Source organism: Cryptomeria japonica, chromosome 7, assembly GCF_030272615.1.
Source record: "Cryptomeria japonica chromosome 7, Sugi_1.0, whole genome shotgun sequence".
In the NCBI taxonomy this organism is placed as follows: Eukaryota; Viridiplantae; Streptophyta; class Pinopsida; order Cupressales; family Cupressaceae; genus Cryptomeria; species Cryptomeria japonica.
The window spans coordinates 249,353,453-249,367,091 of record NC_081411.1 but is presented as its reverse complement, the minus strand read 5'-3'; positions in this window follow the sequence as shown (position 1 = coordinate 249,367,091).

Sequence of the window (13,639 nt, the reverse complement as noted above, 5' to 3'; positions counted from 1 at the left end):
CCGGCTTTGATGAGGAGAGCTACTTCTCAGGGGGAGTAGTTGGTATTTTGTATGAGAATCTAGTTTTTGTATTACTTTGGCATTTGATGTCAAAGGGGGAGAGATATCTATGGAAAAACATTTTATCTTTCTGGGAGATATTATTCTTTGGGGGAGAGATTGTTACTCTCTGTATCTGTATTTTGATGATCTCTTTTGGCGATTGTTGGTTTTTGGTTTTTGGCATTTCTATTTTGGCACTTTGATGGTTTTTTCCATCTTGTATTGCCATCAATGCCAAAGGGGGAGACTGTTGGTATTTTGGATATGTTGATATGGTTTTTTCATTGATGTCAACACTTATCAACACTTATCAACCCTTGGAGATCTTTGGTTATGTTCACCGGCATGTTCAGTGACTTATGCACAGTCACTGGTATCTGGTTCACCGATAGGTTATATTGTTCATCGATACTTGGAATGACTCAAAGATTACTTTGTTATGTCAAAGACATTGTTTGGACACTTTGTTCTGGTGATTCATTCATTGGTTTATTCGGGTTTGCATATTTGTTGTTACCGACAAATAGGTCCAGGTTATCGACCGACAAGCATATTTATTCCAAATCAGCATGGCACATCATGAAGATGATTTGTTATTATTGTAAATGCATTGAGCCGACATGATGCATCACATATTGATTCATTTGTAATTGATTTTATTGTAAAATCTTAGTGAGACAACCTACTCATTTAGTCTTAGGTTTTGGTATATATGTAAGATCTCATTTATGAAATTATGTAGGAGAGTGTGGAAAAGGATTGTAATAAGGTATATGTGAATATAAGAAGAGCTATACACACATACATCATTCAAGATTGAAGGAAGGTTTGAAGAAGGCATATCAGAGCTAAACTGGTACAGAATCCAACATATGTAGATGCTATTCAGAGTAGTACATTATCATTGGATTTAACCATCCAATTGTAGTCAGTGTGACTCCCATTTTGTGATTGAGCAGTGAGCTCTAGGTAGTTGGCCTTTATGCATGTGCAGACTCCATATTGTACACACATACTATCTGTAGTAGTGTCATTTGATTGTGGGTAAGGTTTCCCACTGTGGTTTTTCCGCTTACAGGGTTTCCACATACAAATAATTGTGTTATGTGTTGTGTATGTTATTTGTCTTTCTGTTTCATGCATTAAAATTTGAATTAACTGTTAAACTGTCTACCAACATTAAAGTTTGGTTTACTGGCATTAAGCATTAAGTTTGTGGTACAGGAGCACCCAAGACAAGATTGGCCACCATGAGGCCATAATGAAGATTTAGGAGATATTAAGTCTATGAGGTTAAAATGACCATTTGATATTTTAAACATGGATAATAATGCCATTTGGATTCATCAAACTCATGTAATGAGTCATTTTGTAATAAGTTGTCAAAATTGCCATGTTGGGCAAATAATGTCAAAATGAGTAATGTAATAGGGTCCAATGAGTAGAATAGATTTTTAATAAGAATTTTAAGTTTCATAAGGTCTTGTCTGACCATATTAATGTAATAAAGTTGATTAGAAAGTGTCAAGATGCAAAAATGTTAAAAAAACTTTTCAATTGAAAATTAAAAGTGTCAATTTGACAATAAATTAAAATTGTAAACACCCAAAAGTGGTTGTATGGGTGGTTAAGAGTTGGTTTTTAGTTTCCATGAAGGGAAGAGGTTTAAATATGTTTGTTATGATATAAAATGAAGAGGTAGAGGGTCAGATTTTCTTGGCATTGTAAGAGTTTGGAGTTTGGCAATAAAAACACAAGGTTTTCCTTGCAATTTTGGTCTAAAATGTGCACTTTATTGGTCTAAAAATACTCTTCTTTGCTTCATTTTTGATTGAAAATGGATTTGGAAATGTAAAGTGGTGTTTTTACTATCAGTTAATACTATTATTGAAGGTTTTACATTCAAATCTGATGTACTTCTATTGGCTATCCCAAAGATTGTTGTAGGTGGCCATTTTATTGTTGTTTTGAGAGTCACAATGCAAATGTGACCCGTTCCACTTTATGTTGTTGCTGTTTCTTATGGAATGGGTCAGGAATATTGTATTATATGTTTCTATAACCTTACATGTGCAGGGACTAACATGGAGATGAAGTGTTGATACCCTAGGCAAAGAGATTGAGTGAGGAAAAGCATGAAAATGGAGGCATGAGTATAGCAGCAGGAGATCTACCTTAATGAGGTAGTGTTTTTATGTGAAACAATGTTAGGGGATGGTAAATTCATGATGAATACCAAGTTTCAAGATCTGGAAGTGACTTTTGGGGTTTGAACAAGGAGGCCCTAGTTTTTTAGGCCGAAAAAGGGGGGTTTGGTATCTAACCTATCAAAGGAGTGTGTATTGTCTTGAAACATAGAAAATATATGGTTTTGGAATATTTTTCAAGACTTTTTTTTTTTTTGAGTTTTGGTCATACCGTTTGTTGGTACTTGCTTTGGAAAAGAGGGCTAATTGGGCCTAGTCGATGTGTAGCAGGGTGTTGGTCTGAGTATTTCGTCCAAAATATCCATAGTTTATTTTCACATATGTTATGTAACTTCCAAAAGGGTATCCAGATATGCAATTTATTTGTCAAGGTTTTTCAAATTATTTTGAGTAAATCTCAGAATACTGGCTGAATAGGGCTACTAGGGAATTGGCCTATTTAGGGACCCGGGTAAGGGTTTGTGAGAAAACCAATTGATAGAGTGAGTGAAGCCTATTGGGTAAACTAGAATAGGGTATGTTGAGACCCTAGGAAGTGTTGGAACAAGTTGGTAAGGTTGAGAGTTCTATTTGGGCATCTTGGTGAAGCCTAGTGAATGAGGGTGAAACAAGAAGAGTTGAGTTTTTGAAGAAGAAAGAATGATAAGTTGCAATGTGATTGTGGGAGGGTCCATGATGCTCTACATCATAGTGGAATTAGAGCAAGGAAGTAGGTCCTTGCAGATTGCAGATTGAATACTAAGAGATAAAAGAGGAAACCATCATGGAAGAAGATGAAGAAAAGTGGGCAAGGTATGCTTAGAGACACTCTATATTCTGGACACAATGCAAATGTAGGGGTAAGGTATGCAAGGTAGTTGTTAGTAGTGGTTCTCTTGAAAATCTAGTCTTAGTAGATATGGTTGAGAAGTTGAATCTGCCAAGGACACCTCTTGAGTCACCTTACACAACATATGGGGTAAGCAATGATTAATGGGTTGATGTTAAAGAGCAAGCATATGTTTCTTTCAGCATTGGTTCATATTATGATACCATTCTAAGTGATATTATACCTTTGAGTGATTGTCATATGATCTTGGGTAGAGTATGGAAAGTTGATGTTAAAGCCCTACATGATGGTAGAGAAAATGCATATGTTATTAACAAGGATGGGAAAAAGTTTGTGATGACATCATTGCAAGATGACAAGGCAACATGGGGAATGTCAAAGATAAGTTTGATTGCAAGAAGAGAGTTCCTAAGGCATGAGGAACATAAGGATGCAGAAAAGACAGAGATAGAAGCCACTTATAGGCTTGAAGAAGACAAGGTAGAATCTAAGTTGCAGGAAGAAGATGCAAAGAGCAGGTATGAGGTGAAAGAGAACAAAGAGCAGCCAGTAGCATGTGAAGAGGAAGATGAACCTAATGGCAAAGAGGTTCAAAGAGTTCAGACTGAGGTAGATGACAGAGATGCTAGTGATGATAGCAAGGGTTCAAGTCTTGAAGGGCTTGAGTATGCAAAAGTGATTTTGATTGGGACAATGGAATGTCCTTTGGATAGAGTAAAGGGTATAGTGCAACAAAGTACCCCTATGATAGTGAATTGTGAGGCTAATGATGTAGCCTTGAAGTTGGATAGAGAGTTGGTATGCCAAGAGAAATAGCATGAGATGAGGAATGAGTTGGTAGAGGAAGGTGTGTTAGTTGATAAGATGATGATGGGCCATGAGAAGGCTAGTGAAAGTGTGAGTTCTGCTAGCATGGAGATGAAATATGTTGATGATAAGACTATGAGTTGTATTTGGGTGGTAAGTCTCATTGTTTTGCAGATGTATGTTGTTGTGACAAAGATTCCAAACATGGTGAAGATGATGGATGTTGGTAGAAGTCAGATGGTGGAAGGGGCATGCTATTGCTTCTTGATTTTGTTGATATTTCTAATGAATAGAAAACCAAGAGTGAAGATGAAGGGAAAGAGTCAGAGTATTAGATGTTTTGGCATGTGTGAAGATGTAGGTCACATAGAGAGTAGATGGGAGTAGCCTAATCAGAGCATGGAGGAGAAGATTCTATAGACACCTAAAAATGGTCAACGCTTGCGAGGTCATACTTTAACATTTGCGCATTGTCTCATTTTAGGTTTTTTGCATCAAATTAACATTTCTCCTATGTCACGCACTTGGTTTTTATCATTTGCGAACATCGAGTCATTCTTCTACATTCTTCCTTTATCTCACTCTTGAATTTGGTCTTGTCGACAACAATCTTCAATCATGATTTTGATCAATTTTATCCTGCCGCATCAATGTGCATGCTTATTTGTCATCATTTTGGACATCGTCAATCCTAATTAGGGTTTTGTCCTCTTTCAATCCTATCAATCTTGCGATCAATTTGTCATCAGTCGTTGTCCTCTTATCAATCTTGTCGATTTATCATCAATCCTTCAATCTTGTCATTTTAACGATCGATTTGTCATCGATCGTTGTCATGTTCAATCTTGTCATTTTGCGATCAATTTGTCATCGATCGTGGTCATTTTCAATCTTGTTGTCTTGCAATCTATTTTGTTATCGATCCTTGTTCTCTTGTCAATTTTGTCATTTTGCGATCATTTCGCTATCGATCGTTGTCTGTCTCAATTATGTCAATTTGGATCAATTTGTCATTGTTCCTCATCAATTGGCACATTTTTCAGTCAAATCATTTATCACATTGGTCATTTATCAATCCAAAATCAAATCAAATCGAGTCAACTATCTTTCAAGACCTAATTCGTCTTCTAGGGTTTTATGATTTATTCATTTAACCTAATTTGTCATTTCTTCCTCTAGGATTACTAAATTATTTATTAATCCTAGGTCTTCTCATTACAATTAAATCTTTATTTAATTGGCTAATTATTCTTCCTCTTGTAAATTAATTAATAAATGACAAATTATTAATTAATTTACCTAATTTCTTCTAGTTCCTAATTTCCTATTTTTCCATCAATTTCTAATTCCTAATTGTCATCAATTTTAATTTTCTAATTTTTTTCTTAATTTCTAATTTCTTTTCCCTCCTATTTCATCTCCTAATTCCATGGGAATGACATTTCAATTTGTCATAAATTGTCATAATTGATAATCAATCAATTTTGACATAGAATGTGTCATAATTTGTCATCAATTATCAATCAATCAAATTGTGCATGGAAAGTGCATAATTTGTCATAATTTGTCATATTGATTTGCAATTTCCATTTGAATTGCATCATGGTAATCTTTTCATTTATCCAATTCTTCTATAAATTGGATGATTTTCAATCAAAGCTAATCCCGAATCCCGAATCCTGAATCCCTAATCAAACTATCGAACTTATGCTTCTAGTACTCTTGACCAATAACCAATATCAATCTTGCTTTCAATTGTATGTGTGCACTTGTAGGTCCACAAATCCATTTGAAGAGGAAAGAAGAACAATGGAGCCACATGGAAGAAGAATCCAAATCGTCATCTGGTTTGCATGATATTTGCTTTTGAATGCTTTGTTTTTATGTCTCTATTGAGTGTGCTTAGGATTAGATCATTGCAATGTGTGATTGAGCTAATAATGATTAATATGTCTTTATATATACTTGCTTTGATGATTCCTAATTCCAATGCTACATTAATTGGTGAACCCGACATGAATACTAACCTTCTAACCCCTTTACTGTGTTTTAGAGTGCTTTCAAGTTGATTTTGCAAGTCAAAACCCCAAAAACAGGGCCGTGCAGGGTATTTTGGACACTTCTGCGCCTGTGTACTGCATCTTGCGCCTGTGTCTTACATCTTGCGCTTGTGTAGGTGACATTCTGTGCTTGTGTCAGACATCTTGCGCCTATGTCATGAGTTTTGCGCTTGTGTAAAGTCCAGAACAGAGGTGAAAAATGCAGTTTTTACTTGAAATTTTTGGTGTTTTTGCATTCTGTTTTCTGTGCTTTGGATTTTGGTACTAATTATTTATGCAGAATCTTGGCATATGCATGGAAAAGACTACAAATCAAACTACTAACATGTGTTATGCAGAATCGATGGTCAAAGACAACAAATCAAACCTCTAACTTGGGTTTTGCAGGTCGCCTTGGAGAAACAACCAAACTGTGTGTTTGAGATTTTTAATTAGGCACTTAGTGATTTATAAATAGGATGGAATGAACATTTTTTTTCTTTTATTGTTGAGTGTGACATTGGAGTAGGAGAGTATGCTCTCATCATTCTTAGGGTGATCAGAAATCCAGATCTTCGATACCATGCTCATGTCTTTGATTGTGTGTCTCCTTTAGAGGGCCTGCCTTTCCGACCACTTTGCTTTTGTAAGCAAGTGATAATCATGAGAAGGGAATGACCCAAAGTGCATATGGCTAGAATTCCTTGGCATTCTAACTCACTATAAAAAAATACCTGATGGGCGAAAGCTTTGAAGGAAGTGTTACGTGGGAATTGCAGTTACTTGGGAAGTGATGACCCTTGGACTCTTTCTCATATCAACATCTAAGTAGGGCCTCTTGGTCTAAATCATGCTTGCGTGACTACATTTGTTTGGTATCTTGATGGGCTTAATGTCTTAATCATGCTTGCATGACATCAAGGAGTAACACTTAACAGAAATCCTTACTAGACACCTTGTTTTTAGAGGCCAAAAATCCTTCTAGTTGCTTGAGAAGGACAAATTCGGATACTTGGAAGAGATACTAAGTTCGCCATGGGGAGATTCCATGGGGACTGATGCTTGGCTGCCTTGAGAAGTGAGTGTCATGGAGGGGAGCCCGTGGTGTCAAGCATCTATGTATTCTCCTTGAATCCCATAATGAGTCTACCTCTCAAGTACCTAATGTCTTTGCCTACCATAAGAAATGTGGAAATGAGCATGATTGTCTTGAGTCTATGTTAAAACATCTTGTCTCCTTTGCTTGTCAAAAGTTGAATTGTATCTCATTTCAAGAGCAAAACAAATTGATCTAACATAAGTTTAAACACAAGAGACATTCATCCAACACAAGTTCCACAAAGTTCAAAACACATCTTCCAATATGATGATCAAACATTGTTCCAAATCTTGTCTTAACATTCATGTCACTTACATTTAGCTTCATCCTAGGTTGCATTTTTCAAAGTCATTGTCAAGTATCAAGGTTAGGTTTCACCTAAGTCATACTTCTTTTGCATACCAATAAGAGTCATCCATTTGCATGTGTCCTCTTGCACTAAAGTCATACCATTGTCATTCATATTTGCATACCCTAGGTCTCTTCATTAAGCTTGGGTCATTATCACATCACATTAGGGTCATTTGCATAGTAATTGTCCCTTTGCATATAGTGTCAAAAACTAGGTCTTGTCATACTTGAGTAATCCAAATCTTTGATAAACCCTAAGTCATTGTTAAGAAGTCTAGACCTTATCAAGTCTTTTGTCCTTTTGTCGTCAATATCATTTGGTCAAACCTAGCTTAGTATCCAAGAATATAGGGGAGACTTTGTCATTTTGTCCTTTTGTCACTTAAGTCCTTTTGTCTTTTGAGGTCTAGACATCATTTCAATTTCCTAAAGGTCTCTTTTAGATTTGCATTCATAAGTTTGTCAAAATCTTCAAAAACAACCAAAAACATAGATTGCATTTTCATCTATTTAGTTTGCATTTAGTTGCATATCACATATTATCCTTGAAAATTTCCAAAAAAAACAAAACATTGCATAAGTGACATGCCTGTTGAGACAAGATCAAGATCTAAGAAGATGAGTGAACCAATGTATCAACCCATGGACAACATAGCAAATGCGCAGTTTCAAACTAGTCAAACAGTGCAAGTTGAAGGTTCATCAAACACATTTCTACCACCATATGGAATAGTTCAACTTGGACCACCACCATTATATGAACCAGTGTTTGTACCTATGAAACCAGGACAAGGGAGTGTCCCACCAACTCCAAGAGGAAATGCACCTTTCAATTGGAATCAGTCCAGCTTGCAACAGGAAATACAAACATTGTATGAAGAACCAACTCTCTCACAAGGATTTGGTTTGGGTCAAGGCATTCACCAAGAAACAAATTCAAATATTCAACCAGACTCTTCATCTGATTCCAATGATTCAGATGATATTGACATGTTCCTTCAGAATCCAAAGATAACAAAAAAGATGGATAAGTTCTTGAGTAAAGTCTTTAAGATGTTTCCACAAAAATATCTTAACATGATGAGTAATGTGACCTCTTCGAACGAACAAGTCAATGTACAAAAACAACAAAGTTGTGAGTTGTTAAATTTCTCTCCACATCCAACTAAAGAAAATGTGCAACCTGAAACTCAGCCTACCTTAATGAGTAAACATGCTTCAAAGGCATTGACAGTGACTATTCCTCAAAGGTCACCATTTGAGACCATAAATAATCCACTATTCAATGTAACACCTGCAACACAAGATCAAACAAGGACTATGCAAATATTGACAAATATCCATCAACAAGAAGTAGTTCCTAATATGCATAAAATTGGATCAACATCTAAGATACAAGAAAGCTTCACAACTAGAATGCCTAATATCAATAATGTCCAAAGCAATTCCACGATGCAAAAAAGTTCTTATGTCCCGTTAAATTCAATATCTTTGTCAAACACTATTGCGACAGATCCTTCGATAATGGCGACACAAAGAGCTACGGATAGTGGTTTGTACCAACAACAATTGTTGCAACGATTGAATAATATACAAAAGGTACAATCGAATTTGCAAACAAATGATGTGTAACAACAACAATATCGCATTTGACAAGAAATTGCAGTGCCTTCGGCACCACTACAAGTTAACGCAAACTTGCAACCATCACAATGGATTGGACAAGCAACACAGCAAGTTAATGCAAGTGCCATACCCCATCCTAAGGAGAAGCAACGAAAACCATCTAAACAAAGTTTTTTACAATTGATGGGATATACACCACGACAACAATTGGCACAAAGTCAACAAATTCCTATTTGTCAACCTCAACACCAACATGTGCCTCAATATGTGCCAAGGCAAGCAAGCTATTCTACTTCACAACCGCAAGTGGCGCCTATGCAATATAAACAACCTATTCAATTGTAATATCAACCTAGGCTCCAAGAAGCACAACAACAAGGTCAATATCAAGGCATAGCACAACTGCAACAACAAGAGATGTACCAAGAACTTTATGTGCCGGAAATGTCAAAAATGCCCATTGCAGAGTATCAACAACCGATCGGAAATGTGATATATCAAAAAAGAATACCAACTGGGATTAATGATGGACCTCTAAAATCTGATACAATTGTGCAACAACTTGAGAAGTTGCAACGAAAATTTGATGCATTAGAAACTAAAGGAACGAAGAAGTTGTATACAGATCAAGATTTATGTCCTAATCCATTTGACAAGAGTGTATACATGCCTCCATTCCCTAAGCATTTTGAGGAACCTAACTTTGAGAAATATAAAGGGAATGGCAATCCAAAAGATCATATTCGAGCATTTTTTGCGGCATGTATGGAAGTGAGTTATGAAGAGACATATTTAATGCGATTATTTGCATGAAGTCTCACGGGACAAGCCATGGATTGGTATTCACATCTCCCAGGAAATATAAAGACTTGGTCGGAATTGGCTCAAAAGTTTTTATCTCATTTCACGTTTAATATCGATAGTGACATGACTATGTCAGATTTATGCAATACCAAGCAAAAGCAAGGTGAACCATTAGTGACTTTCTTGCAACGCTGGCGAAGCTTGTATAGTCGTTCTTCTCTCGATATACCTGAAGAATAGCAAGTGAGTCTGTTTATCCAGAATTTGGTCCTAGAAATGATGTATGAGCTAAAATTGAAAAGTCCTAGTACTATAGAGAAACTCATTAAGAAAGGAATGAGCATTGAAACGGCTCTTGTAGCTAAAGGAATTATCAAGCTCAATAAAGATAATGACAACACAAATTATTCAGGGGATAGAAAAAGATTTTGGTATAAGAACAAGAATGTCACTAATGATGGTGTTGTTGATGCGAGAGCGGTGAATACAAATCAACCCCCATTCACAATCAAGAAAATGAGTGTTCCTAACATGTCAACTATGGAACAAAATCAAGCACCAAGGAGCAATGTTGATCAATAGCCGCAATATCAATAGCATGCTCAACAATATAATCAACAACAAGGCCAACAACAAAATCAACAACGTAAACCCTTCCGATTGCGGGATGGGCCCCCTCGATAGTTTACGCCATTGGGAGAGCCTATCGAATCAGTAATGAAGCAATTAATACAAGCGAAATTTATCAAGCTACCAGATATTAAGGCAGAACCAGCGGTAAAGCCGCATTGGTGGAATGATAATGCATACTGTGAGTATCATCGGTCTAAAGGACATAAAACTGCTTCCTGTTTTCAATTAAAACACATGATTCAAGATTTATTAGAGCAAGGAGTAATTGAGATAGATCCACCCCATCCGACCTCCAATGTTGATCATACCATTTTCAAAACTCCTTTGCTGGATCATGACAAGGGTAAAGCGTCTTCTTCCAACTCTGCTCAAACGGCCAATTATGCAAATACCGGTTATCACAATGTTATTAATTGTTTTTATGCGTCAAAGGAGTATGTCTCCACCTTGAGAATAAAAGGACAAGATCCTTCTTGCGTGGTTACCACTCATCGATCCAAAATAGTCTTGAAAGGAGCTCCTGCAGCTCCTCCCAAACCAACTCCTGCAAGTCAGTATAATCTTTTGGATCATCTAGGAAAAACACCTGCACAAATATCCATTCTAGAGTTGTTGAAAATGTCTCCCATGCATCGTGCAGTCCTAGATAAAGCTTTGACTGAGTCCACTATCCCGACAGATATTGATGTTGACCAATTTCAAGCGCGGATTGGACATTTAGCTGTTTCCCAAAGTGTCACATTTTCTGATAGTGATATTTCACCTGATAAGCTTCCCCATAATGACCCTTTGCACCTAGAAGTCTTTGTCCATAATTGCAAAATCTGGCGAGTCTTGATAGATGGCGGAGCGGGTCTTAATATCTGCACCTTGAGAGTGGTCATTGGCCTTGGGTATACAGAGAATGACATTGATGCTTCTAAAAGAATAACAATTAAAGCCTATGATGATGCTGAGCGCCCATCCAAAGGGATAATTACATTGCCTATCAGAGTTGGTCCAGTGACAGAAAACACTTTCCTGCAAGTCCTAGACCTTGATCTCCCTTATAATATGATCCTTGGCCGTCCATGGATCCATCCCATGAAAGCGGTTCTATCCACTTATCATCAATGTCTAAAATATCCTTACAATGGAACTGACATAACAATTCCAGGAGATCCTAATCCGTTCCAGTTCTATGCTACCCTAAATGATACTCCTCGGCAGTAAGTCCCAGTCAATAGAGAGGCTAAATCAGACAGTTATGTGGATCCTAATGCATTGTTAGATGCTGTCAAAGGAAACCTGAAGATACAGGACCAAGGGTGTGGAGAATATTCAATGGACCAAACATTCCTCATTGGAAATTTGCCAATATCTCCAAAATCATATGGAAAACCGCATTTATTGCAAAAGGAACCCAAGGTCATTATTCAATATCAGCCTCCTACTACATTTGCAAGATGGGGAGAACTAGACAAAGAAACTATAGATGATGATGTCGTAGATTGGCTCTATAAAGATCCAACTGAAACCCCACCTGTCAAGTTGCCAGTGGAATTGTATGGCAAAGGATTTACTATGCTGCAGAAGAAAGGATATGATGGCTGCAGTGGCTTAGGTCTGAACAACAATGGAAGGCTAGAACCTGTCATACCTAAGAGGCGACCCCCAACTTTAGGGTTAGGTTTTGTACCATTACGAATTGGATCCACATCTACCAAAATGCCCACATGTCGAAAAGGGTGTGACTCTGACGATGAAATAACACCTGAGGATATCCAACCCGAGACTGATTCTAATGAATGGGAGTGGAGTTCTTTTTCTTCCAGCTCCTATGCCCTTGACAATATCTTCATTGACCCTGATAATTTGCCTATGGAAGACAAACATGAAATAATTCCTCTTCCTAAAACATGTCCTCATGCTTGGATAGAATCATTCTGGGATCCAAGCTCTGAATCTGACACAAGCAGTTCGGATAGTGACACCATAGATGTTCACATTTTTACCATATCAGCCCTCTCCATCCTTACAACCGATGATGACATGCCCCTCATTTACCCCCAGCTTATCCAATATGACCAACAAGAACCGCTCACATTAGACTGTTTTCAAAATGACGAAGCAATTGCAGAGTTCTTGGGATTACGGGAAGGCATACCACAAGGCGATTATAAGGCAGGCTTTGTTATCGACCTAGATTCCACAGCATATTTTGGGGAGTCAACTCCCTCTTCCAGTCATGAAAAAGAAAAGAAAAAAGAAAAAAATCAAAAGAATAGATCTTTGAGTGAAAACCATAAGGCACTCTCTGATCCTACAAAAGTAAAAATAAAAGATGTACCTGAGGGTGAAAACCTTTCTGAGGCGCCCAAAGGTGGAAGAGTGGACGTACCCCTATCAATTCAGGACAAATCAACCTTGCTTGTGGAAATGACCGAGGAAATCAATTTGGGTACACCTGACAATCCTAAGGTCATTCATTTTGCTACTTCTCTATCAAAACAAGAAAAAATAGATTTTGTCAATTTCTTTCTAGAGAAGAAGATCAGCTTTGCATGGTCCTATGCAGATATGCCTGGCCTCAATCCAGAGTTAGTCCTTCATCATTTGCCATTGAAAGCAGATGCTAAGCCTGTTAAACAAAAGCTTAGAAAGATGCATCCTCAGGTGGCTCTTTTGGTCAAAGTGGAATTAAAAAAATTACTAGATGTGGGCTTCATCAGACCCATTGTTTAAGCAGACTGGATTTCAAATCTAGTACCAATTAGCAAAGTAACTGGGGGCATCAGAATCTGCACAGATTTTCAGGACCTCAATAAAGTATGCCCTAAGGATGATTTTCCATTGCCAAACATAGACATCATAGTGGACATGACGCCTGGATATGAGATGCTTTCACTAATGGATGGTTTCTCCGGCTACAACCAAATCCGTATTGCACCTGAAGATCAACATAAAACCGCATTCACATGTGCTTGGGGCACTTATTGCTGGAATGTGATGCCCTTCAGTCTAAAAAATGCAGGTGCAACATATCAAAGAGCAATGACGACAATTTTTCATGATTTCATGCACACTTTGATGGAGGATTATGTTGATGACTTGTTATGTAAATCTGTCACCAGAGATAGTCATCTAGCCATCCTGGGCCCAATTTTTGATAGAATGGAGACCTACAAACTCAGGCTCAATCCAAAAAAGTGTGTCTTTGGTG